This window comes from Natator depressus, chromosome 7, assembly GCF_965152275.1.
Source record: "Natator depressus isolate rNatDep1 chromosome 7, rNatDep2.hap1, whole genome shotgun sequence".
Classification (NCBI taxonomy): Eukaryota; Metazoa; Chordata; order Testudines; family Cheloniidae; genus Natator; species Natator depressus.
This window is the reverse complement of record NC_134240.1, coordinates 21304616-21328842: the sequence shown is the minus strand read 5'-3', so window position 1 is coordinate 21328842 and position 24227 is coordinate 21304616. Positions and strand designations below refer to the sequence as shown.

The window sequence follows — 24227 nt, the reverse complement described above, 5'->3', positions numbered from 1 at the left end:
TAAGGCCAAAGCTCTATACTTCTAGGTCCCCTGTTCAAATCTGGGTTGGGCTGCTCATGACTTGAACGTTCCAATCTGATGGTTGTTCAGTGCATTGGTTCTCAACCAGGGGTCCGGGGCACCCTGCTGGGCCACGAGTTGGTTTCAGGGGGTTTGCCAATCAAGGCTAGCATAGGCTCACTGGGGCCCAGGGCAGAAAGCCCGGGGCCCTGAGTCACACCATCCGGGCTGAAGCCGAAGCCTGAGCAATGTAGCTTTGTAGGGCCCCTGTGGCGTGGGGCCCCGGGCAACTGCCCTGCTTGCTACCCCCTAACACCGTCCGTGGTTTTTATATGCAGAAAAACAGTGGTTGTGACACAGGTGGGCTGTGAAGTTTTTATAGCCTTTTGGGGGGGTCTTCAGAAAGAAAAAGGTTGAGAGCCCTTGGTTTAGAGGCTTCTATGAAATGAGCTGATGACTCTTGGTCCAGTTGCTAGTGGACTCATCACAAAAACGCCACACAAGAAACACATACCAGTGCATGCCACGTGCAATTGGCTATGAAACCTCTGCGATACTGTTGAACGAATGATGTTACATGAAAATAAATTGTGTTCTATTGTGCTCAGAGCAGGAACCAGAAACAAACTCACGCAAAGGATTCTACTTCCCAGGCTGGTGGAGGCTGAGAGCACAGAGGGAAATGAAACAGGCACAGGTTTCAGAGGATAAAGCTAGGTAGGGCTGTTCATGAGACTCCTAAAACATCCCTGCTTGATGGTTTGTAGATTGACATAGACAATGGCCTCCAGGGAAGGAGAGGAGGGGAAATTAATTACATTGCCAAAGTCAAACTAGAGCAAAAGTGAGGGGGGCAGTGTATGCAAAGCCAAATGAACCTATTTCAAGCTGGAATTTTACAGCAATTAATAGCACCATGCCCTGATAAAGGTTACCTTGTCATAGCTAACAGTATGTGATTTCCCCTGCCCCCCTCTCCCCCCGACCCATTACCTATAGCTATATTGTTTGTCAGGAATGAACTTTAATAAGCTGATGCTGTCAGAACTCATCACCACAGTGGCTATGTGCATGGTACAGTGGGTACATGGGAAAGATGTGCTTTGATTTCCCTATGCAATGCTCAGGACTTTTCTCTTTTCCAATTTGGATCATGCCTGCCAGCCATGTGATAAGGCTCAAAGCAGGGCAAGACCCCTGCTCCAACACAGCAGGTGTGAGCATCTTTAGAAACATGGCACTTTCCTGGGAGTCTTCTTGTCTTCTTATAGCAATGGTTCAGGCAAGGGAAGGTGACATGGTTTTGTTTCGTTCGGGGCAGGAGGATGAGAGCCTAGGCACAGGTTCGAGTCCTAGCTCAGCTGATGACTTGCTATGAAACCTTAAGTGAGCCTATTAGGGCCTAATTTTTTTCTAACTGCAGACATGCAATTCGATGGACAAAAAAATGTTCATACAATTGTGTAAATAGTTTGCACAGTTACTGTGCTTGAGCGCACCAATAGACGTGTGTGTGTGCACGTCAGTTGGGTATGTGTGCAAACTAGCCTCACTGTGCCCCTAGATATGTGTTCATAATTGTGCATGCAAATTAATCAAAATTAGGCCCTCAATCCCTATCTGTCTCAATTTCCCCATCTCTAAAACAGATACATTCTTATCCACCTCGCAGGATTAGTTTGAGAATCATTCCATGCTTGTAAAGAGTTCTGAGAACTTTGGCTGGAAGGTACCATAGGCACAAAGATTATCATTAAACTAACCAACTATGCTGTAGGATTTACTCAACACTCTCTGGCTGGGACAGTGTGTTGTGCCTCCAAGAAGTGCAACTCACACTGGCCCAGCTTAGGGGATGGCTTTAAGCCATCTATGCACCCTCCAGATTCTGGATCAGTCGGGGTTCACAACAGCAGCCAGCATAATTCGGGCAGTTGGTCTAAACTACAGCAGCTCTGTAACCCACAGCCAACCAGACTGGCCAGAGCAGCATGCACAGCAGTCCTGCCCCCAGCCTGTCCGGTTCTAAGCCTCCTTCACAGGTCCTATGCCTGGGCTTGTGAGGTAGCCCACACCAGCACCAGGCAGCTTGTGTTTAAGACAGAACCCTACAGTGGCCCTATAGATGGGGAGAATCCCTCCCTCTCTCTTTCCTCTCCTGGCATCACAATGCCTTTGAGGAGCACTGAACATATCCTGTTTGCAAAAAAGAGTGAAAAATAGCATCTTAAGGAGAAAACATGCTAAGCATCTTAGAGACTAACCAATTTATTTGAGCATAAGCTTTCATGAGCTGCATCCGATGAAGTGAGCTGTAGCTCACGAAAGCTTATGCTCAAATAAATTGGTTAGTCTCTAAGGTGCCACAAGTCCTCCTTTTCTTTTTGTGAATACAGACTAACACGGCTGCTACTCTGAAACCATGCTAAGCATGGATTTTTAGAGCAATTGGCAATAACTGTGTGTTTACTTCCATAGGCAAAGCCATCATCTGACATGATTGATAAATTCCAGGGCACTGAACTTACTAAGTTATTCACGTGGGGAAAGCAATGCAGATTCAATAGCTTCCTTGGTGTGGAAAAAGGCCACACGCCTGAGCCGAATAGAAAAGTGCAGTGGCAGAGTACATGCTTCCTCAAATGTGCCTCCTTATAAGACTCTATCCCACCCTCTAGCAATGATCTTTAATGATGTCCATCCTGAATTTCCCCTTCCAATTACATCTGGCTGAACAATGGATTTTCCAGTTCTGGTCAAACTGACACCCCCCACCCCACCCCAGATTTTCAGCAAATCTAAAAACTGAAAACGTTTCAAGCTGGGTTGAAACCAACTGTCTCATTTTGGCACTGCTGAAACGTTTTGATTATTTTATTTTATTTTTGTCTTGGTCGACACTATTTGGCGAACTCAGCATGAAGTCACAAATAGTTTTGTGTGGATCATTGCTGCATTTTCTCAACAAATAACCTACTTGCCAAAAAAAAAAAATTTGCCCAGCTCTACTTCTACTTAACAGGGCATAGGGGAAGAACCATTCACAGAAATCTTCAGACAGACCCAAGTTCACAAGTGCTAATTCCCCCAGATAAGCTTCTGGGCTCAGAAAGTCTGAATACAAATGTTTGCAGTACTGGTTCAGCCCTTTTCCACAACCCCCCAATATTAGGACCATATTCTCTGTGAGTTCAGGTTGCCACCAAGAGGCTCAGCAAACTGTTGGATCAGCCCTAAAAATGTCCCCTTTCTACTGCCTTCCCACTACTCCAGATATTCATAGACGGCTGATCCTGCAATGAGCTGAGTGCCCTCAACTGCCATTCACTTCCCTCTGGGTTAAGGGTGCTCAGCACTTTCTAAGTTTGGAGACCACTCTGAGACAAAGCTTTATATTAGCTGGCTAAGTTACAGCAATAGGAAATGACAGGCAAGGGATGCAGGAAGGACTTTCACACTGCCACAATAGCACATGTGATAGCAGAAACATCTGGAGGGGGTTATTTATTGTCTCCGACTTCGCAATCACAGTACATACAATTACTGTTTGACAAGGACTGGTCACATGACCAACATCTGGAAATGTACTTGGGTCTTCAAATGAGTACAGCTTCACTGCCATTATTATCGGCTTCTGCTGAAATCAGCAGTAAACTGTAGTTAATAAAGGAAAGCCAGCTTTTATGGGCTAGAAAGACAGTAAATATATGCAAAATGGTTTGTTGAATCTAGCAGTGGGGTGCCATAAGAGGCTTCATAAACCAGAGTTAAAGTTTCACATCATTCTTCTAGTCTTGGGCATGGTACAGAATAACTCTCCAGGCACTTCTTGCTGGTACAGTTTGGCCATATACACAATCACAACATCTCTGTCTGCATTTAGTTCACCATTGCTACTAACCCTAGAGCTGGACCAATGATGTGCTTCAGATACTTGAGTGATGGGCTCAGAATAAGATTTTGACAAATACTCATTTAACTGTTTAAATGAATTTGTTTGGGCTGTCTTAATACCCCTTTTGCATTTACTTTCTACATGCATCTGAGTTCTGAGAAAGATTTTGCTGGTAAACATATACAGAGAGTGGATGAGTATGAGATTGGCAGAGATCAAATTGAAATTTGCATGCCCAAGTATTCACATCAGAAGTGCATTTACTTGTCCAACCAGACAACAGAAACAATACCATGTTATTTACCCAACCAATCACAGCTAAACAACTGATCTTGAATTTCAGATATTCACAATTAATCCCTCGCGTAAAAAATTAGAAAAGAGCTTCATTGAACAAACTCAAACAACAAATGAACTGGAAGAATGTGCAATATCTTCTGCCAGCTAATCCACCATCTGGAAAAAGAGGCTAAATTCATCACATAAATGATTGTATGTGCTCAGCTCCGACCAGATCTTTTCAAACATACTGTTTAGGGTACCAGTGTGGGAACCTTATATAAACTACTGTGACACCCTTAGTGCATGTCAACTAATATAACAAACTATGGTAAAATGAGGGTTACCCAATGGGAATGCAGTAAATCGGGAGCAAACCTTCTGCAGTGGAAACAGATGGCATTGAATATTAATGTGCCTAACCCCTGGTGTCCAGAAACAGCAATGCCATTCTCGCGGCTCAGGCTCATTCAGGACTGCAGTCTCAGAACATGGAGCCACTGCATGACCACTGCAGTCCCATCCTGCTTCTGACAGTAAAAGATGCTTAACGATGGAACATCTGGCACTGGATAAGTGTCACTCTATTAAAGCAGCAGTACCCCACATAGTTAGCAAAAGGAGCACTGTGAAAGCTTTGAACATAATAGACATCAATATCACGCAAGAGGAGCAAATAGAATTCATCATTTAGTTCCACCATGAGGAAGGACAGTCCAGTGGCTAGAGCACTAGCCTGAGAGACTGGGGTTCAATTCCCTACTCTGCCTCAGACCTTAGGCAAGTCACTTAGCCTTTCTTTGTCTCAGTTCCCCATCCATACAATGGGGATAATAGAATTTTCCTAACTCCTATGGCTGTTGTCAGGATAAACATGTTAGAGATCATGAGGCACTTGGTTAGTACAGTCACGGGGGGCTTGTATACCTTAGATAGAGACTCACAGTGTACTAATTTCAATTGGTTGCTTCTTGTTAATGCTGGGAATCCACTGTTTTCTAGTAGTTTAAACAACAGGTTGTAAGATAGGATTTGTCCATAGACATACATTGAATCACTAGTAGAGCCCTGATGAGAAGCCGGGATTTCCTGACATCTAACTCCCAATTTGTTCTTCTAGAGCACTCAGACTCTTATTGTTAACTATATAGACCTCTTGGACTTGGGGGAGTCATTTAAAACAACCCAGCTCATTCTATGTTTTCAATTGATTCGCTGGGGGCAGGAATGTAACTAGCATGTGTGTTTCATAAGCTGTGAAATATTTTAAAGGCAACCACGTTTTTGTTCAGAGCAAGGTGTGGGGAAAGAGGCTGTGCTAAAATGATGCAAAGTTTCACTGTAAATCAGATCCAGAAATCCATGCAAATCATCCTCTTCTTAGCTACGGTCAGTGTGGGGGTGAAATACACAAACCCTGGGACATGTTACTTCATATGTCTGAGTGTGCTTTACATGGATGCCTGTAATGTGGCTTTGATGTTTAGTTTGCAGGCACTACTGCACGTCAGTCCTGCTTTATCTGATAGTGGTGTTCAGATTCTAAAATGCCATAGCTGAGAGAACGCTCTTCATAAGACTTTTTTACTGTACAGTAACTGCTGTCTTGGATATCATCACTGAACACAGACACAGACTCTGGCACAGATAGAAGTATAAATTCAGCACCTGGTAACTCTGATATTTTGGGCTTTGGGGATCTGATAAGCAACATAAATGTGATTCACTTAAGGTCTTGCAATGTAGCAACTGGGAAATTCCCAGGTTCCAAATTGGGGAGTTGGATGTGCACGCAAAGGGATGGATTAAGGGATTGATCCTGCATGGAGCTGAGTACTCTCAATGCAGCAGTCTTCAGGGGGAGTTAGGCACTGAGCACCTCACTATGGGAGCTCAGCTGTTGGATGACTGAACCCTATGAGAGACTACAGATCAGCCAAAGGGCAAGGCAAATGACATTAAAGCAGCCAAAACAATGGTGGGTAACCTACAGACTTGACCCTGTGCCAGCACAGTGGTTTCTTTAGCTGAACAGGCCGAACAATCACCTGAAGACCTGAGATTTAATCCCACCTTATATTGCTATTAATTCAGTTAAATTGTAATAGGCAGGAATGCCTGTGTATTTAATGAGGTGCATGGTACCCATCACTGCTATATACCACCATAGAAAAACACCACACTAAGAGCTGGGCTCTCTGTCCAGAAGTTTGGAGACGAGGGCTAAAGTTAGGTCAAGCGTATTGAGAGCAGTGTGTAAGTAACTGAGCAAAATATACATATTTTTCTGATGCCTTGCAAGAGTAGAACTTTTTAGTCCCAAATTGGCTGAGCAGGCTTGGCATTCCAGGGACTGTAGTGTTCAGCAGAGAAGTAGTGCCGAAGTCCTATCAGAAGCGTAGCAGTGACGAACAACCAGAAAGCCACATCCCAATGGAAAGGAAATCCACATTGCCTGTAACACCTGCAGTCCTGAGCATACTCCATTTTGTGGTATTGGAGTACATTCGTTAACTATACACACGGTAGCAGAGGCCGTCAGAGAAAGCCAGCATCCATATGGCATGTGTGGCAAATTGCCGGCACTACTATGATGGGTCTCATGCTTTCTCTTCTGTGGGGGGAGGGGGAGGGTTTCAGGGCACCCTTTTGTGCCCCTGAACTGGGGTATTAACTGCCCCACTAGTGTCCTAGAGGAGGGGAGTGGAGAGGGAGGGACCCAGGCCCACCCTCTACTCCAGGTCCCAGCCCAGGGGGCCTAGGGATAGCGATAAACCACTAGAACTAGCGGTTCCTTCCCCTGGGCTACTTCCCCCTCCTGCCCTTCAGCTTGTGGGGCTTCCTGCTCTCCCTCTGCACAAACCAAGTGTCCTTTTACCTAGGGTTTTGGACTTCTTAGCCCACCACAGCACTTCTCCAAACTCTCCTCTGCTTCCCTCCAAACTGCTCTCTGCTTTAACACCAATCCACTCTACTTCAACTCTTCTAAACTGCTCTCTGCTCCAACACCAATCCACTCTGCTTCAACTCCTCTTGTCTGATTGAAGCAGGGGGGGTTTATCATGTGACTGGCTTCAGGTGCTTTAATTGGCTTCAGGTGCTTTAATTAATTTATAGCAAACTTTCTTCCCCGTACAGAGAATAAGGCTCCCTTCTAACGCTCTCCTGCTGTCCTATCACACGTGGGTGTACGTCCCCCTCACCCCCAAACCATCCACCCCGCAGCTGTGCCCATCTTGTCGGACACTCTCAGGAGAGGAATAATCGGTGACACTGGGCGTGGCACGAGGTAACTCGAGGGGGTGGAAGACCATGAGTGTCGAGGAAGCCCCCCCCCGCTCTAGGCCACCAGGTAACTCAGGAGGGTGGAAGACCACGAGTGTTGAGGAAGCCCCCCCGCTCTGGGCCCAGGCTAGCCTGAACACTTCTCCCTCCTGAAGGCTGCTGTGTTATACCTTGCGTTTCCTTTTGTTTTGTTGCATAGTTTTGCTTTATCCTTTTTGGTGATTCTTTGTAAGTGTTACACGAATAAAATTCTTTTCTGCTTCAAAAAAAAAAAACAAAAAAAACACTCTCCTGCTGCCCTCTGGCCGTGCTGTATCACACATGTCACATCTAAAGAGACCTCCCTGGAATAGCCATGGGCTCACCATGGGCATTCCCCAACAGGCCAGTCTTCAATTGCTCTTCTCTGGGTAGAGACTTTAGAGGTGGGGGCAGAGTTTAAGAATCCAAAGGCAGATCCAGATTTGAACTTTGCAGCTGATCCCTATAATGAGCTAACGTGCTCTGAACACCCACCTACACCTCACACAATGAACTTCAGAGGGTTAGAAAACAGTTCTAGATCCAAAGCAACTTCAAAACAGTCTATGGGTATCTGGACAAGGGGAAGCTATCTGAGATCAAAGGTCCCTTTAATCTAGTAGACAAAGGCATAACAAGATATAATGGCTGGAAGCTAAATTTAAAAACATTCGAACGGGAATAAAGGTGCAAATCCTTAACAGTGAGGGTAATTGTCCACTGAAACAGCTTACCAAGGAAAGTAGTAAACTCATTGTCACTTGATGTATCTAAATCAAAACTGTTCACATCCACAGCAGGAAAGAAGAATTCCCTTCACTGCAGCAGGAATTACTGGATTAAATTCTATGGCCTATCCTATGCAGGAGGTAAGATTTGATTAGGAGAGTGGTCCCATCTAGCCTCAAAATCTATGAATCTTTACTGGCTTCCATGGCTCCTCTTTGAGACACTGCTCCAGCTGATGGAAAAGATCTGGAAGCACATGTGGGGAAAAAAAGAATGTGGGTGTCCATTCCTGAGTAGAAACAAGGAGCTCCCTTTTGAAGGAGTAGACAGACAAAGAACCAAGAATGTTGTTGGGGTAAGTGGGTGGGGAGCCATGGTTGCTAAATTCCTCCTTGCTCAGAGCACAAATGCACATAGGCCCAGTCCCAGCCCTGTCAGGGAAACAAAATAATCCCGTGAGATCTGAAAGTAAGCAAGACCAATTAATGCACAAAATGACTCTGGCTAGCAGAATTCCTTAGCAGTACTTGGAAACCATTCAGAACTGTCTGACTGCTACAGTACTGTGCGGTTTGCCAAAATACCAAAACCAATGGCCCAACTCCCTGGCCAAAGAACAACCAAGTTGTTTCTGCCATCACCAGCAGAGGGCACACGGAGCAGGAAGCAGCTATGAGATCTGTAGCATTGGAAAGGGGCTGCACTGTGTTAGTAATGAAGGATGAAGCTGGGCCATCAGCACCCATACAGTGGAAGACTCAGATCTGTTTTCAAGGCCAAATTCCATGACAGCACAATTTCTTTCAAGACCCATTAGGCAGGAGGAGTCTCTGTTGTTATTCCAAGGATCTCTTTGGGCTGCTCCTGTGAAAGCTTCATTGGCTTGGCAATGACTCACTAAATTATTTAATCTTTCTTACTCACTTCATAAAGAAAGGAATGAGGCAGCCGACTTATTTTTTCTCTTTTTATTTGGTGGGTGTCGTTCCCTTTCTCTCCTCCCCTCCCACATCCCCGACGGTCACAATAGTGTGGGACTTGAGCGCATCAATTTCTGCTTGATCAAGTGCAACCAGGTGCTGTATCACCATTCAGTGTGTGACATCAATGGGGAAATGCAACGGGGAGTGTGAAATCCTTTACGCAGTAGATGAGTCATTTGCTGTTATTTTGGATAGGATCAAAATGTGAGCTGATGAGATGTTGAGATAACTTTATAAGCTGCAATTTTTTTTTCCTTTAGAAGATTTTCAAAGTATTTGCGGGAAGTGATGGAGGGGTGCTTATGTCAGATGACTATAGCACCCTTGCATGTTTCATTTTATGACGTCCCAAGAATTGATATCCGTCTCTTGGCTCCAGGCCTATTGCACTGCATTCATGTCTGTGCTTACCCCTCCAGAGGTGTTGATTTGTCATAAACTGAGAGCAGTTGTTATCCACTGTAATAGCATTCACAAGTGTTTACTGTGAACAAAGCATTATTGGCCCAAAATTTTATGTAATGGCTTGTAATATGTGGCTGGTACATTTGCAGTTTTCCTCATGCAATCACTTGTGTGTGCAAATAATAGAATTTACATATGCCAAAAATTTTCAAAAGCAGGAGGCTGACATCGGTCTCCTAAGTAGAGCTGGGTGATATTTTTCATCCAAAATGTTGTTTGGGGGTAAAAAATGCAGATGCAGCACCACCAAAACACAGTGCCAATTCATGTCAGTTGTGCCAAATTGTTTATGTTTAATTTTGTTTTTACTTCTCAAATCACCAAAATTAAAAAAAAAAAAATTTCAGTTTGACCCAACTCAATTTTTTTCAGCATTGCCAGTGAACAAAATACTCCATTCTTCACACAGCTCTACTCCTAAGTCCTTTTTAGGCACTTAAATAAGTGGCCTGATTTTCAAAAGTGCTGAGCCCTCAGCATTTCCAATGCAAAATGAAGAACTGGATTTCACATCCACCTGCCAAAGTATGAAGGTGATCAGACCTGGGAGCTTTGTTCAGCTTAGCACAGAAATAGGGGCAGCTGTGAGATTTGAATCCAGATCCAGGTTAAGATTCCAAACTCCCACCCACCAAAGTTTAGGGGTGTTTCTTCCAGAGTTTTGGTTTAGCCTTTCTCTAATATACAGATGCACAAACATAGCATAGGTACTTTCACTAGAAAACTAGATCAACTCCGCAATGTCACTAAGGCGTGTGAAAAATCCACATCTCTGAGCAATGTAGATTAGCCAACCTAAGTCCCTGTGTAGACAGTGCTAAACAGACAGAAGAATTCTTCCATCGACCTAGCTATTGCCTCTCAGGGAGGTAGATTACCTATGCCAATGGGAGAACCCCTCCTCATCTAAAACTTTAGACAATTGGCTAAGTGAAACTAGTAGGTGGCCTATTCTCCTTTCCCAGGATCATCAGGCATATTGTAAGTTACTACTAGACAAGATGGACTGGTGGTATGACCTGGTGTGGCCAGAGGCAGGGTATTGTACACTGGTATGTCCCCATATGGCAGCTCCTAAGGTTAAGGCTAAGTTTTAGTCATGGGTATTTTTAGTAAAAGTCATGGTCAGGTCATGAGCAGTAAACAAAAATTAACAGCCCGTGACCTGTCCATGATTTGTACTATATACCCCTAATTAAAACTTGTGGGGGGCGACCCAGGGGTGCTGCGAGTGCTGGGGGGGCAGCAGGTGCTCAGGGTGGCCCAAGGGTGCCACGGGTGCTCATGGGGGGAGCAGCCTGGGACCCCCACTGGTGCCTGGGTGGGCAAGCAGCGGCGTGTGGCCCAGAACCCCCGCTAGTGCTGGGGGGGTGGGCGGCAGTGCGTGGCCCAGGACCCCTGCTGGTGCTGGGGGAAGGGTTGCCGGGGCTGGCAGGCTCCCTATCTGGCTCCACGCGCTGCCTCCACCCTGAGCACCGGCTCCGCACTCCCACTGGCCGGGAACCGCAGCCAATGGGAGCTGCGGGGGCAGTGCCTGCGGGCAGAGGCAGCGCACGGAGCCGTCTGCTAGGAGCTGATAGAGGGGGATGTCACTGCTTCTGGGGAGCCCCCCGAGGTAAGCACCACCCAGAGCCCTCACCCCCTCCCACACCCCACCGCCTGCCGCACCCCACCCCCTGCCCTGCACCTCCTCCCAAACCCAAATTCCTGCTGTTGCTGGGGCATGGGGGGTGCAGTGGCCCAAGTCTGCCCCAGCAGCTACCGGTGCAGCTGGCCCAGGGGCTGCCTGCGCTGCTCAGGCGGCCCCCAGGCCAGCCGCACTGGCCACTGCAGAAGTCCTGGAGGTCCCAGAAAGTCCCGGAATGCGTGACCTCCATGAGAAACTCGCAGCCTTACCTATGATCCATCCTATTCAGAGGTGAACTCCTTGCTGTGCATATTCCTCCCTGGTTTCCTCCTTTCTCCTCTCTCAAGTAGATTACAACCTCATAGAACGGGGTGCCTGTCCTAACATCCCTTTGCTTAAGAGCTATATTAGGTAATATAAGCTATATAAGTACTAGGTATTATTAATTATTATTATAATTCAGTTTGTCTTATCTTGCTTGCAGTAACTATGGCCCTTTAATAATGTATCTTGTTCACCACTGGCAGTGACGCCATGCATTTCTCTGTTACAGATGTTGTGGGATATTTATGATGAATGAGCTTCCAAGAGCTCAAATATTTAATTTATAACTACCGTGGTTATTGATGATTAAAATCCTCTTGTCTTTGCAGTGTTACTTGTTCAGATATTAAGAGAAAATGCTTCCCATCCGATTATGTTAAGCTATGATACACAATGCGATTCCAGGGAAACTGCTGAGAAAGAATTTGAATGTGGCCACATATAGATATAGAGAGACACACACAGAGAAGACAGAGAGAGAGAGAGAGAAATATATATATATATACACACATACAGCTGCAAGAACTATAACTAAAATTTATATAACTAAAATTTACAAACAAACAAACAAACAAACAAACCTGTTATACACTACAACTGCTTCATGAATTTATAACATATGGCGGCAAAGCACTATAAAAACTGTAAACTATAAAGAGGGTTACACAGCTCCATTCATTTATCAGTTACAATGAGTAATTTGTGCACCAGGCAGGAAAAAGAAAACCCACACAGTTGGAGAGTGCATATGTATTTCTGAGGTTCACAGTAGAGAGCCTTTTATAAAGCATACACATGATTTGAATTCCAAATTGAAAGCACTGAGCGGCAATGTGCAGGGTAGTATTATTAAAATGGTGCATCCAGAAAGCAGTGATTGGAGCCTAGGTCAGTTCAGGATGGGAGGACTTCAGAAGGGTCATAAGTTCAGTTCAGTGATGCATAAGTTTGGAAGCTGATGTGAACTAGCTTGAAACTTGAGTCTGCAAATAAAAAATCTCTCTCAACAGACTCTTCAATACTGTGGGTCACTGTGAAGGAAGGGGGTGGGGAGCCTTGTGGTTAAGACACAGCCCTGAGGGAGAGCAGACCTGGAATCTATTTCCAGTTCTGCAAGTGACTTGCTGCATGACCTAGGACAAGTCACTTCATCCCTCTGTGTCCCCAATCTCCCCAGCTGTTCAATGAAGACAATAAAACTGAGTCACTGCACAGGTCAGTGGGGAGACTCCATTTATGAATGGTGCGATGAGGTATACAAATCCCACACTGGACAACATGGGGTTGAAGAGCTCATATGGGCTCAGCTGGCTCTGCCCTGTCGCACCTGTGAGAAATGTCAGGATTGGAGGGAGGAGCTTAAGAGGGAGACCCCAGCTCAGTGGATGCTAGACCAGAGAGGGGAGCAGACTTTCAGCACTCAGCTCCTGAAAAGAGGGCTGGCTGAAGGCAGGAGCTCCCCAGCCAAACTCTGTCCGACAGCCCCTCCCAAAGGAAAGGGAGTGCCAGACGCTGACTCACCTCAAGCGGAGGAGGCCATTTCCCACAATTACTGGTGATTTCAGTTTATTTGGACTCATTCCCCTTGTTTTTGTTTGTTGACTACACCGGAAGGGGAGAGACTTTAAAGTGACCTGGCCGGAGGGCCAAGTCAGAGGAAGACGCAGACCACTTCAGGCCCAAAGCAACGATCGGCAGGAGGTACGTGACAGGCTATCCCATGCCTGGCCACAAGGATGCACTAACAATAAGTTAACCCTTTCACAATAGCTTGTGGTGAGTTTTACTTTAATCCCTGTATTAAATACAGATTATATAAAAGGCAATTGTGAATTAAAGGACTATATTTCTGTTAAGGGGTTCTGGCCAGTTTAGCCTCTGTCATGGTTTATTATGAAACCACCAGAAACCTTTGGATGGAAATACAGCCCCAAATTCACAATAGCCTGTTTCTGATTTGACTTTTTTTTAATTTCTTTATTTATTGGAATGCATGTTTCTGAAGCATATAACACCAGCAATGTGCTATATCCGGAAAACAGATTATTTTTCCCAGTAGGGAAAGTAAATGCATAATCTTTGTCCCCACCACCATGTCCCAGTGCAAATGGTTCAGATCTTTTTGTTTCAGCAAATGCCCTGTGGAGCACTCGAGCTGGGTTTAGGCCCTAGGGTCATTGCTAAGCAGTTTCTCTTTCATCCCCTTTAGCATCAGCAGACGCAGCTTGAAACGTGTGTACAAGGCACTGCTTTACAGCATCCCTTATTCACCAGCACCTTGGAGACTCCAGTTCATTGAAAGTAATAAAACCAGATCATCAAAAAGAATTCTTTTGAACAGGCTTTGGGCTCTGCTGTGCTACTCGGTTACGGATATTCATCTTCCTGGAAACTACTGTTTGATACAGCACAGCAGCATGAAAGCACCAGCCACCTCCCTGGTGCATTAACCTCTCAAGTGTTGAAATCACACTCCCTGAATAACAAAATATCTATCATTTTATAATTGCTTTAGGGTGAAGCAGACCTCATTCTTCAGGACATAAGCACATTGCACATGGGTCAAGGGAATCCCTGTCAAACCCCAATGGCCCACCCCTCAGGGGGTCCCCTGGAGGAGGCAGATCAGCATTGTATATGCATTGTATGCTGTTGCAAGCATCTCAGGGCAATTTGGGAAGGGTCAAAGGTGTGAGTGGGGAGTGGAAGATTCTTTTGCAGGCTGCGAGAGGCCAAAGGGGGAAGGAGAAAGAGAGCAGAGAACTCAACACTGCAGCTAGCAAGCTCAGTCCGACGATAAGACGCTGGCCCCAGTCCAAGGTCACGGCGCTAGAGAAAAAGTCTGAAGCTGCGTTTATCTCTCACCCAGCCACAGCCAGCCATGAAAAAAGAAAAAGTACACTGAACCAGGACTGCAGAAATGGAAAACACCGGCGAGACATCAAGTGGGGGAGCAGAGCTTTGCGTCCCTGGAGCCGTTTGTGTTTTGGGAAAGCAGAGAAGACCACAGAAAGCCGATTTGGACTGGCACAAAGAGGACCAGGAACAGAGGTCGCGGAATGGAACACCCCCAAAGGAACCCAGGACTTAAAACCCTCCTGAGAGCTGGAGCAATTCGGAGATCAGCAGCAGACCCCGGATGACCCGTGCGCACAGGACAGAACTACCGTCCACCCTTCCCCCTCTTCTTTTTACATTACACCCAGGCCTGGCCAGCCTCGGGTAATGAGTGTGTGAGTATGAAAGTAGATTAGAGGTTGGGGCACTAACGCTTTCTTCCTTCCTCTGAGTGACGTGGGGAGCACCCATCACTCTCCACTGTTATTTTATTATTTTATCAATAAAGCTTTAAAACTTAGACACTTGGTGTGTTCTCCGTCATCTCCTCCCTTAACAATCCTGTGGCCTCAGCCTGATCACCTGATGCCTCAGGCAGATTGGTAACAGAAATTTGTCACATCCCCACCCCCATCCCACTCCAGGAATGCAGCCTTACTCAATTGCCCATGCAGAAAACTGGAGGAGAGATCCAACTGAACCATCCAACCTTGGCAACAGCTAGAGACAGGATCCCAAAGGGGATGGAAAATTTGTCCTTTCCCATAAGGTGACTCACAGGGTTACCATGTGTATAGGAACTGTCCCAAACAGAAACTATTGATGCTGATGGCCCTGATGCTGGGGGTTTCGATGAAAAGGGACTTAAAGCCAAACCAGCTCAGGTTTGGATTTGACAGAACAAAACCCTGACTTCTTGTTTCCCTCCCAGCCCCACAAATTCAAACCATCCCTCTCTCTGTCTGCCTCTATTAGAAAGAGAGATGGATCCAAATTGGAACTACAGGCCTGATTCTTGGATACCAAGCCCTCTCTGCTCTGCTCTGGCAACAGAGTGGGGCTACATAGCCAATTTATTTGCAAAATACTTTCCCCCAGTCCCCACCCCAGATCTCCTAGCCACAAAATTCTCCCTTCATATTCCAGAAAGCCCTAGCCAAAACAAAGGTCAGAGAAGAGAACTTTGCCCTCATTTACCTCCTACCTATGTTATGCCACTTCTCTTGTGATCCACAATGGTGTAACAACACATGGTGCCATGACTTGTGAGACAAATTCCCAAAGGTGGCACCTAAAGAATAAACGGACAGAGGAGAATCCACGCTCTTTCAGAAGAGAGAGAGGAAGTGAGGAAGAGGTAGTTTTCCTTTCAGGTAGCTAAGGAACTGGTTGCAGGCCCCGCTTTCACTAGTCAGGATACAAGCTACATGAGGCAAGAGTTTAGATGAGGGCTGATGTTGAAGTGACCCCTTCTAAAGCTATTTACCTGCTCCTGTGCTTGGTCACTTACTGTTTCATGCCTGTTTGCCCTGAAGAGCCCATACTGTCACCGGAGCGGCAGCTGGATTCTTTCGCAGGTCATGTATCAACAGCATCATCAGCTATGTTCTGATTCCACAACATTCACTAACAGTGGTGCTATTAGAAACAGACGGAACATGGCTGAAGGTTCAGATCAGTTGAGAGACGATCAATATGGACTCTCTTGAGGTCATTGTACAGTCACTCTACTGGCTCTGACTAGAAAAGTAGATGGAGCAATAGGTACCTAAACACAAAAGCCAGTGTTGATCGTACCTGTTAATGTTTGAAAGTTATCAGTAGGGACATTTGAGAAGGAAAACAGGTAGATACCTTTTAGTCTTATTGAAGTCCATTGGACTAGGATAGGTTTTTGGAAGGACAGAATGAAAAAATGGATCAAGATTGTCTAATAATTAGATCTGAAGAGCAATGCCTAGAAGGCATCTCCTAGTGTGTGTACGAGTACATAGGGGTGTGTATGTCTATGCACATGTATGTATGTACATACCTCTCTCCACATCTGTGTCTGTGGGCATGATTTTTTCTGTGTATATGTGTTTGTCTACGTCCATTTGTTTAGCATCTGCACATGAGTGTGTGTCTGTATTCATGTGATTTGCATCTGAGTGTTCAAATGTATGTGTGGGTGTGAATGCATGTACCTAGGCCTGCGTGTCACTACACAAGCATGTCTGTATTTGTGACTGTACACATCCCAAACACTAAAAAGGGCATTGAGGAGGACTGGTTTGTTTGCAAAGAGCCAGAGCTAAAGGGGTGCTCTGCAGAACAGCTCATAAACTATTGCAGTGTTAGCTGGGAAAGCAACATCTCTTTATAAAGCCTCATGTAAGCTCTACATCAAAAACAATACAAAACAACTCAAAACCTCCAGGCTACTTTGGGATTATACAGTGGGTGAAATACTTTATCCAGCCTTAAAACCTGTCTTTGACTTTCTGCCTGGGGCCATTTAGACAGCCCAGACTACCAACTATATAACACAAAAGTTGAGCTTGCAGCCATATCCATGAAGGCAAAATGTGGAAGTCCAAGTTCTCTCCTAAGAGAGGGGGTGATGGGATTATATTAAACTCCTCATTTGCTATCAAAATGGTTCAGTGGAGAATTAGCTGCTGTTAGAATAGATCTGTTGTTTGGTAGCAGAAGAAAGAAAACCAAGAATCTCAGGACTCCTGGGACCAGGTCGATATAAGGGCATTGGGAGCTGACATCATGCGTCAAATGCCTGGACACAAGAGGACTACTCCTTAACAATAAAGAACCCAGGAACTCTTACCGTATTTCCAATAAAGTCTTTGAATGGAACCGCAAGTAGATTTTTCTGTTTTAGCCATTTCAGGCATACCATTCTCAGCCTCTAGTTATTGTTTCTGGTTAGCCAGTCAAGCTTCTAATGGAATCTCCTGTTGGACATTATCTCTGAGACACACTGCGGCTGAAATATGGGTAGCCTGTTACCTAGCCAATATATACAAAGCATCAGTCATCTTCCTGCCGTGGAGAGCCAAGAAGTGAGACATCTATATGCAAAAACTCATCCAAAGCACCATGTAGTCATCAACTCACAATGAGCTGTTTACACCTTCCATCCCAGAGTGGTGATAGACCCAGCCAGCCCGCATGACTCAACTTTATTGGCATGTACGTTTGGTCTTATACGTGGGCACTCTTGCCTGCCCATCCCCTTCCCTGTCTCTTTCATTCTCATCTGGGAACCTAGACAGATGGCTCAGATGTCCAGGGAGGGCAAGGCAGCCTCCGTTAGCCTATCAGCAGTTTAACCAAGTGACAAGACCCAGAGGTGAATCCAAAGCTTACAGCACAACTCATTCCAGCTTTCCCCGGCCAAGCAGCTGGTTGCATCAGTGGGAGAAAATGTCTTCCATGGACCTTGGCATCTGAAAGCCTTCAGTCAACATTAGAAATGTTCACAGGGAGAGCTGCTGGGGTTTTTTTAAAGTGAGGGATGGTTTCGATCCAGGTCCTATTTGATGTAAATTGCTAAAGCTGGGTGGCATCCAGTGGGAAAGGTGGGGTGCTGTATAGCACTGCATGGAAGAGGGGGCTTCACCCAGGCATTTGGCTTTAGCTTTTTCTTTGTGGACTATAATGATAACATGTGGCTTATTTGCCATTCGCTTGGGGCAGCATGAAGGCAGATGGATAAGACAGCATCTGTCAGGGTTCCCTCCCCACTCTGAACTCTGGGGTACAGATGGGGGACCCGCATGAAAGACCCCCCTAAGCTTATTTCTACCAGCTTAGATTAAAAACTTCCCCAAGGTACAAATTCTTCCTTGTCCTTGGACAGTATTGCTGCCACCACCAAGTAAGTTAGGCAAAGATTCAGGAAAAGGACCACTTGGAGTTCCTGTTCCCCAAAATATCCCCCCAAGCCCCTTCACCCCCTTTCCTGGGGAGGCTTGAGAATAATATATCAACCAATAGGTTAATCAAGTGAGCACAGACCAGACCCTTGGGTTTTTAGGACACTAAAAACCAATCAGATTCTTAAAAGCAGAACTTTATTATAAAGAAAAAAGTAAAAGAAGCACCTCTGTAAAATCAGGATGGAAGGTAATTTTACAGGGTAATAAGATTTAAATCACAGAAGATTCCCCTCTAAGCAAAACTTCAAAGTTACAAAAAACAGGAATAAATCTCCCTCTTAGCATAGGGAAAATTCACAAGCTAAAACAAAAGATAATCTAATGCATTTCCTTGCTTTACTTACAGTTTTTGTAATCTTAGATGCTTATTTCAGGTAGGGTTTTAGGAGAAGTTTTTTTCCTGCCTGGTCCCTTTCTCTGTCCCGAGAGAGCACAACAAAGAGAGCACTAACAAAATCTCCCCCCACAGATTTGAAAGTATCTTCTTCCCTTATTGGTCCTTTTGGTCAGGTCCCAACCAGGTTATTTGAGCTTCTTAATCCCTTACAGGTAAAGGAGGGATTTTATGGTATCCTTAACTGTATGTTTACAGCATCTTTCTGCTAATGGCTGCAGTGAAGGCAGTTCAGCAACGTCTTCCTTTCCTTATGTATTTATATGGGTCCCATTACTCCACTATCTGGGCATCTGACAATGTATTTGTCCCTACTACACCCCTGTGAGACAGGGCAGTGCTATGATCCTCCATTGCACAGATGGGGAACTGAGGCACAGAGAAACTAGGTGACTTACCTGAGCTCACACAGGGAGGCTGTGGCAGAGCAGGGAATTGAACCGACAGCTCAGTACTAGGCTAACCTCCTAACCATTCCATCACTGCAGTCGTGTAAAGGTTTCCCTTTGCAACAACATCCTTGGCCCTCACACCACCATATCCTGGAGGCCAATTATTTTTATTATTATGGGAGATGCACAAAAATTGGAGTCTAGCTACTGCTCCCTACTGGGTGGCAGATTAACTGTCACCATGTAGTGTACTAGCTGATGTGTACGTATCATCTGCTGCCTCTACTGGGCAGAATCGAAACTCCTCAAAGTGTTTGTGATCATACTGCCCTCTAATGGCTGGGGACTTGCAAAGACAATAAGCCTTAACACTACTACTGACAGGCAATGGAGATTCTCCAGTAGCCCATGTGTTATTGCTGGAGCTGAGATTCCTGTATTTGCTTCACTATGCATATGTATGTGTGCAGTTGGCCAGTATGGTGTCTCTGTTCTTGTGACCTGGGATTCATTATAACCACTGAGACAGCTAATATGTTTGTGTTAACATACGCAGGGGCAGATTCATTGTCAGTCACAGCAAAAGACACCAGTTGGGAACTCAAACCAGGGAGAAAGAATTAGGGGAAGAAAATTCATTAATTTTCTCTGTGCAATGAGCATGTGCATTCCACTCACTTTTTTCAAATGACATTTTACCTGCTATTAGTTCACTGTGAGCATCTTCAGCATAACCTTCGCACCCCCACAACCCAGTTTCTGCAAGAGCAAAATTAAATTTAAGCTATTAAAGTCGGACCTTTCTGAAGCAAAGAGAATCTTTAGAAATGGATTTTTTTAAAGGTCATTTTGAACTGTATGTGAGCACAGAGGGAGACCCAGGTCACTCAGCTAAATAATGCCACCAACAAGCATGGTCACTGTTATTAGGATAATCTCATCATTACCTGAAAAAGGCGGGGGGGTGGGGCGGGGAGAGTCTCTCTCTCTCTCTCTCTCTCTCTCTCTCTCTCTTTCCTTCTTTTTTGGAGACTTCACAGGTGTTTGTTTTTGTGGCTGCCTCTGCATTTTCTGTTTCCAGCTGGGGCCAGGAGAAGTGCTGAAATTATGTTGAAAAGAGCAAGGGACATAGTCATAGAATCATAGAATATCAGGGTTGGAAGGGACCTCAGGAGGTCATCTAGTCCAACCCCCTGCTCAAAGCAGGACTAATCCCCTTGCAGGACATCCAACCCTTGACCAGAACTAGGAAGAACTGGCATTCTCTGTTCTTGTCAGATCAAGCCCAGTTTAACAGACTCTACAAGTTTATACATGGCCCGATCCAGCGGAGCTCTTAAGCACGCACTCAGCTTTGAGTAGGCCCTTTGACTTCAATGAGACCATGCATGGGTTTAAAGTTAAATACATGCTTAAGTGCTTTGTTGAACTGGGGCCACTGTTCAGAGAAGGTTCAGAGATGCATGGTGCTTATCTCACCAGACCTCCTAACCATTTGAGATTCTCCCATCACTGTACTGAGGCCTTCCTTAACCATTTTAATGAAGCTCTCCTAGTGGTAAAGGCCAGCAAGGGGAGATGGCTTTGTGGTCTAAGCCTCAGGTCTCAATTAACAGACTTCCTAAAACCACAGTCTTGGTTCCCCGCAGCAGCAAATCCATTCTTCTAAAGAAAGTAAACTGGTTTTCATGCAGCTTACTGTCTGGTGATAGATTCTATGGCAACTGGTGTTATAAACACCTTAGGTTATTTGCGGACGGAGGTCCTTCTGAACCACAACTATGCTTGTTGAACAAAGACATTAAAAAAGCCCATAACACATTTTCTATGACTAGGGATTTGCTGCAGTGTCGTCAGCCATAATGTCATCTCCCACCCCATTACTGTGCAGTGCATGGTGTGCCAATAGGTTACTCCCCCACCACAGACCCAGCTGCATTTCCATGCATACATATCTAATATGGGATCCTTCAGGTTTAAAAATGCTATGTAAAGTAATTGATAAAACATTACATTATTATAGGTAGCCAGCCTGCTTTATGCCATCTGTGTTCCAGGATCCCTTTTTAATGAGGCTGCCTTTGAGAACCATACATACTAGAAAAAGAAACTGATGGTAGCACTTTCCTATGACTATAAAAATTAATGCAGCCAAGTCATTACAACATAAAGAAGACTGCTTTTTAAACTCTGAAACCCTCATGTTTGGTGGAAGTGGTTTTAATTTTCCATTATTTTGTTCTATGGGCACTAAAATGAGCCCAGCTTCCATCCAGGCAGCATAATTCAGTCAACTTTCCCCTAAAACCTAACAATACACTGCCCTCTGCTGCATTTTTCTCTGACATGTTAAAAAGGAAAAGGAAAAGAAAATAGTCCTGCTTTGCTACCTATTTCAAAATGAAATAAGCAGATGGTTTGTTAGCTCTCATCAATGAGTCAGTAACATCCAAGGTAAAACACTTTTGCTGGCGAGGAGTCAAAATAACAAAACGGATTCCGTAAACGGGACAGTAAAAGCAATTGCAAAAACTAGCAGTGAGTGTCCACGTGCCAGGAGTTCCTATGCCTTGGCCCTGCTGTCTCTCAGCTCCTATCAGAGTTTCAAAACCAATTATGTAACTTAAATAGATAGTTACTATGGTGCCTTTTCGGGGAGGGAGGGGGCAAGTTCTCCCCAGTTTAAGGCTACAAAACATTGCACAGGAGCACAAGACTCAACATGAGACAAAACTGCATGAACTTGCAGTGCACTCTAAACTTTTTCTGCCAAAGGGCCACACTGGGTACCTGCCCGGACTCCCAGGCCATGCCTAATTTGCATAAAATGGAGTTGATGGCAGCCATCCTCACCTTATGATAGAGGTATGGCCTGGGGAGAATTCAGGTCACAACATTCAGTGCTTCCTCTTGATTGAGGTGCTAGAGCATGGCATGCTGGGACCAGTAGTCCCTTTGGACCATTGTTAAAGAGAAGCGTGGACAAAAGGTCCCATTGTTCAATGCTTGGGCTTCATTTGGCCCACAAGTAGCACTTTGACTCTCCTTGCCCAAAGCTGCTTGCATTTGATTCTGCTTGACTGAAATCAGAAAGTGCATTTGCTTAGATTTAGATTTTTAGATTTGGTCTCACTGTAGAGCACTTAGATTCATCTTGATAGATGAAGAATAAAATAAATTAGAGAGGTGATGAGAAACCCTCATGGAGATGGGATGTGCTTCTGAACATGCAGGCCCCAAGAAGTACAGCCAGTGTCCAGGAGGCAGCACCCCCTTTGCTTTGGAGATACATCAGGATAATTAATTCAAATTGCACTCAAGCAATAGGGTTCAGCTCTTGAGCTGGATTGCAAAAACCTCAACATGCAGGGATATTTGGATTTGGATTTTTGGTTTAACCCACTAGAGGAGTGGGGGACCAGGTACAAACTCTGGATCAGAGCCAGGATCAGATGCCAAACTCTAACATTTCAAGGGTTCAGTATTGCCAACCCCAAACATACAAAAATCATGTCAGTCCCCACACAGTCATGAGATGGGCCTGAAAATCATGAGATTTTTAAAAATAAAAAATGTTTGGTTCTCTGTATTTGCCATTTGGGTGGTTGTTCCTTTAAGGGTTCATGTCTTCAAGTTTTTCTCTGCAACCAGATGGGCTACAAACTTAATTTTCTAAACAAAAATTGAGATTCTCAAATAATCTCCTGACTCCAGAAGCTGGAGCTTGAAGAAAAAAAAAACAAATATGTAAGCATCATGATAAAATTGTGAGAGTTGGTGACACTTGTATCTGGGGTTTGTGATAATTAACAGGGCCGGCCAAAGCAGTTCAGAATAAATGAGAATCTACCTGAACCTTCACTCAAACTTGAACTGTGAAACCTTTCTGAGTTTGGAGAAAGTTCAAGTAATGTCATTTCCCGCCCTCCCCCCTATTTCCCTTTTTGTGCTTCTTCTGCATGCCTCAGTTCTGGCCGGGCCTGGAAGTGCCAAATAACCACAAGAAAGGCTGATCTTGTGGGATTGCCACCCTGAAGAAGGAGGTACTGGCAACCTCATAAGCAAGCCTGTTCTTACTGGAGATCCAACCCCACTTGGCAGGCTTGAGAGATTCAGAAAAACATCCAGAATTTGAGGTGCTTATCCAAACCTCTGATCCTTTCAACTTTTACCCATCACTACTGCGCAATTCATTTAACTCAACTGGGGAAAGTCACAGAATGGTGGCCTTCTTTGGTGTCTGTGATTCGCACTCCTGGACCTTTGGCCTGTTTAGCAGCCAGCACTGTGTGAATAAGTAGTAGCTGGAGAAGGATGTATCTCACTTTCTTTACCAAGGGTTCTGTGAAGTCCGCCTGTTGGTCCACAGAACTCCAAGAGAACCAAGCTGCAGGGGGCATGGAGAAGTTGGATGAGAATATAAATCCATGAGACAATCTCTCTTTGATACAGTTTTCCACGGGATGAAAAATTGGGAGAACCCCTGCTCTGTACAGAATAGCATTTAATTGCCTAAAGGAAAAGCCATGTAAGTACACTTTAAGAGACAAACTGCTAATAAATCTGTGACAAAAGACAATGTATAAATCTGTGCTTTTGAATTTATGAGCCAGCCCTCCCCGTTGTGCATTCTTATGCTGCTGCAGGATAAAATAAATTGGTCTAGCTACAGGAATGACAGGAAACATGTGAATATTCCCTTCCCTGTAATATTGATCTTTGATGCTACGGACCTTCTCTCCCTCGAGTTGAGTGGCATAGTCACTGAGGATGGATAAAGAAATTCACAGAAAGCAAGGAATGCAGCTGGGAGTAGAACCCAGGGCCGTGACTGCTGCATTGCTAGTGTGTCTGAGCTACCTCACCATGACTGACTGGAATGAAAAAAACCACTCCTGGGAAATGTGCAGAATCTGACTTCTTAAAGGAACTGGATTGCTTAGAACTATAGCCAAATTCCTGTATTTCTAAAAGATTAAAGACCTTTCTATTCTTTCTTTTTTTCTTTTCTCTTTTTAAGAAGCTCTTGTAAGAAACTTAGCATAAGAAGGTGACTT

General features: G+C 44.9%; 1 long non-coding RNA gene across 2 annotated transcripts in view; it reads left to right on the top strand.

Moving 5' to 3' along the window:
* Positions 1-14893, top strand: part of LOC141990448 (uncharacterized) — a 41174-nt gene extending 26281 nt beyond the window's left edge. For both annotated transcript variants that reach the window (XR_012640178.1, XR_012640177.1), the window contains one exon: positions 13818-14893. This is a non-coding gene — a long non-coding RNA (uncharacterized LOC141990448). The remainder of the gene's footprint in view (positions 1-13817) is intronic.
* Positions 14894-24227: the final 9334 nt, after the last annotated feature.